General features: G+C 37.1%; 1 long non-coding RNA gene across 1 annotated transcript; it reads left to right on the top strand.

Annotated features, from left to right (window-relative positions):
- The first annotated feature begins 306 nt into the window (after positions 1-306).
- Positions 307-2,786, top strand: LOC106944037 (uncharacterized). The gene is made up of 3 exons (XR_001424084.1): positions 307-1,135; positions 1,367-1,541; positions 1,637-2,786. It is a non-coding gene; the product is annotated as an uncharacterized LOC106944037 (long non-coding RNA).
- The last annotated feature ends 1,173 nt before the right edge of the window (positions 2,787-3,959 follow it).

Genomic DNA, 3,959 nt, shown 5'->3' with positions numbered 1-3,959 from the left:
GATATCTGTATTTACATTCTGACTAGTAAGAATAATAATTCAAGATATCTTCAATTATATGTTGACTAGTCAAAATTCCTTTCGAGATATCTCAAATGACGTCACCGGGGGTCAGACATCCGTAATTATAATCTTAAATTAAATTTAAGATATCTCAAACGTAATTATGACTAGTCAGAATTACAATTTTAGATATCTGAATGACGTAACACCCCTCTTTGTCTGTACTGAGCTGTCCAAACAATTGCCTGAACATTCAATGGCGCTGGCGGTTTTGGACAAAACTGTAAGAAAATGGCTCAATATAGAAAGAGCTCTTCAGTATGGGATATGCGGAGAGCGCGAAAATCGTGTACTTGAGGAATGTTTAAGGAATTTGCAAAGAATTTCTGATTTACTTTCTGCCGACACACACAATGCCCTGAAAAACTGCTTAGAGGAGCTGAAAGTGCTACTATCGACCCATGTCCAAGCTTTAAATGGGGAATATTCCGCAGCTCTGGCCAGTTCAGGTAATAACCAGATGTGGTTTTTATACTGTGGTAAAGCTGTCTGCCTCTTCGGAAATGATAATAAAGCCAGTCAGCTCTCGATTTTGACATGCTAGACGGCACCAGGCATTACAGCGCCCTCCTTTAGCTCCTCTGAAAATAAAAGCTACCTCCGGTTTTGTATGATTCACGATTTAATTTGCTTTCCAGCGTCTATAAAAGTTTAAAGCTTAGTGTTCATGCAACAGGAAATGATGTATATCAAAATAAGTTTATACATTGTGTGAAATGCATTGTGTCACCCTTAGAAGACAAAGGGATACCTAGAGGATAGATAGACAGACATATGGATAGAGGAAAACAGATGTATAAAGTAAACATTATGCTGAGGCATTTGAATATGAATCTATTTTAGGTGGTCGAGGGAGACCGGCTATTCATATTACAAGAGAGCAGATGGACTTTCTTCTGGCCCAAGGACACACGGTCAAGAGGATGGCAAACATCTCTGGATGCTCAGCATCATTTCTTTAGAAGAAGTCCAAAGCACTTGGTGCACCAATAAGGGGAAGGCAGTGACTGATGAAGACCTTGAAACTAATATCAGACAATTACAATCCCTGTATCCAAATTCTGGAACTGAGGTATGGAATCTAAATATATTGCTTCTGAACAAATAATATGTTCAACAGTGGTGGTGCAGAATACTAATTATTTAATGTTAAGTGTCACAAATGATGATGATTAAAAAAAATTAATTTATTTTATGATCAGATGTGAAATCTGAAACCTATATTTTGTAAAAGATTACTTTCAAAATGTAAAATTGTGTGGTGGTTTGAAATAGTGAGACCACATGTCCTTCATTGAACCAGATGATGCGAGGCTTGTTTCATGCACAAGGACTGGTGGTTCCACGGCGTAAGGTCCGTGAGATGATGGCTCGAATCAACGCCATGGCGACTGCAAGGAGGTGGAGCAGCACAGTGACTATCATGTCCCGTATCCCAACAGTTTATGGCATATTGATGGCAACATGCGTCTCATAAGGTATCTGAAAATATCAAGGATGTATTTCAGAGTAAATTTTTTAAAGCTAAATTCACTATACACATTTGCATACATTTTTTTGTATTTCCATTTAGGTGGGGCTTTGTGGTCCATGGTGGCATCGATGGATGTTCTCGCTTAATTACTTGAACTGTAGCACAGACAATCGCGCCTCAACAGTGCTATTTCATTTTCTCAAGGCAACAGGCCTCTATGGCTTACCTTCTAGAGTGAGGTCAGATCATGGTGGCGAGAATGTGCAAGTGGCACTGGTGATGAACCTCCTACAGGTCACTGAACGTCGGAGTCATATCACTGGGAATCCATCCATAATCAGAGAATAGAGCGTCTTTGGAGGGATGTGTTTTTACATGTTCTGGAACCATTTTACAGCATGTTTTATCATCTTTAAGATTCAGCCCTCTTGGATCCCAGCGACGATGTGCACAAACTTTCTCTTCATAGTTTTTCTTCCTGAGATTCAAAGCCGACTAGAACAATTCAGGAAAGCATGGAACCACCATTCCCTGCGTACAGAAAACAACAAAACACCAACACAAATCTGGACTGAACGGATGTTGGCAAACATGGGTGCCAACAGCACAGCAACTAACAACGTGTTTGGTGAAAATTCCAGCGCACCAGAGACTTGAAGAACTTCTGCAACATCATGGCCTTTGGCCACTACCAACCACTGATGCTGAGCAGGTCCCTAGTGTAGTTGTAGAACCACCTTAAACCAGGCTCAGTCAGCAGCAACTTCAATCAGTTAATCATGCAGTCAATCATATTTCTTATCTGATGCCAAAATACCAGGCCTGTTGTGCAGAAATTGCAAATGCTTTATTGATTTAAATACATGTCACTATGTTTGAGAAGGAGTGACAAACATCAAGAACAAATACATTGTATCAAATACATTCGTCTTAAGATACAAGTACTACAAATAAAACTTGGAATTAACGTGAGTAGGTAACCTTACAGATGTAATTATAAAATGTTAAGGTGTTTAAAGACATGACATATTAAATATACATTCTGCAGGAAAAATAAAAATTCTACTTTTGAAAATGTTCATGTATAAATGACTAGTGTCTCCCAACCCCATTTTCAAATGCATCTTTTGGACCCTTTGACCTTCATTAGAATTTGATTTTGTTGTTTTTAATCCAAATGAGCAGTGTTCATTGCATGAACTAGAACAACCATTACAAAAGATTAAACTACAATGCCCATTTACACAGCCAAAAATAAAAAAAAAAAAAAAAATTTACCAAGATTTTCCAGTGCAAAAATCTTTCTACACTTCAAATAAGACACAAGTAAGATATAACTAACGTTTCATCAAGATATGAGCTTGTTTTAATCCACTTTTTCCTTAATATTGATGAAAAAGGACTTATTACATTAGCAGATTATTTCACTTATAGCAAGGGAAAGATGTCTAGTTAGAAGTGAAATTAATATGCCAATGTAAGGACTACTTTTTCATCAATACTAAATTATTGACTTAAAACAAGTGAAAAGTTACATGTACCGTATTTTCTGCACTATAAGGCGCAACTAAAAAAACCTTCAATTTTCTCAAAAGCCGACAGTTCGCCTTATAATCCGATGCGCCTTGTAGTGCGGAAAATACGGTAAGTTAGTTTTATCTTAAGTGTACTAAGATATTTAAACTAGAAAATAGTCCAAAACTACTTGATAAGACCTTTTGTTTTTGCAGTGTGGCTCAAACACCTTTAAATTTGTGAAAAGTGGTTAAGAGAGACATCTATTTGCAAAAAAATAAAAAATGCAAATATTGTATTTACATTTCAATATTTTCCAAGTTTGTCCATTACATTACCTTTACTATAACTTGCTTTAAAACACTTAACTTTTCAAAACATTCCAACTCTTTCTTAAAAGAACTGCTTAGGACACTTATTGGCTGATTATGGAACACCAAAGGTGCCTGCAGCAGCCCCTCTTTCACGTACTTTGTGAAAGACTCATAGTCTGAGTGTACAGGAAGGTGGAGAATTATAAGGCAAGTATTTGCTTCTGGGAAGACTTTGTTAGCCTCATGGAGAAATTCAATTTGAGGACGATGGGGAAAGCCCAGTGGAGGCACCGTGGATGCTCCGGAAGCGAACTCCAGTATCATTTCAAGGGTAACGGGACTGCATTCTCCTTCTGAAAGACAAAATGTTGAAATTATGACGTTTGATATAAGGTATCCAGTGTGTACTTGTAAAGACATGAAAGAAAATGTGTTAAATGCCTGCCCATGTTCCTCCTCAATCTTGTTAGATCAGTGATGACAATGCATTTCTTGTTAGTAAATACAAATCAATATACATTTTGAAGATGAACCATGACTAAGCATGATCATTGTAAATAATATGTAAAAATATGCATTTATACAACAAATTA

Source organism: Poecilia latipinna, unplaced genomic scaffold (assembly GCF_001443285.1).
Source record: "Poecilia latipinna isolate Pla-1442-1.1 unplaced genomic scaffold, P_latipinna-1.0 Scaffold6669, whole genome shotgun sequence".
NCBI lineage: Eukaryota > Metazoa > Chordata > Actinopteri > Cyprinodontiformes > Poeciliidae > Poecilia > Poecilia latipinna.
This window is presented reverse-complemented; position numbering and strand designations above follow the sequence as displayed.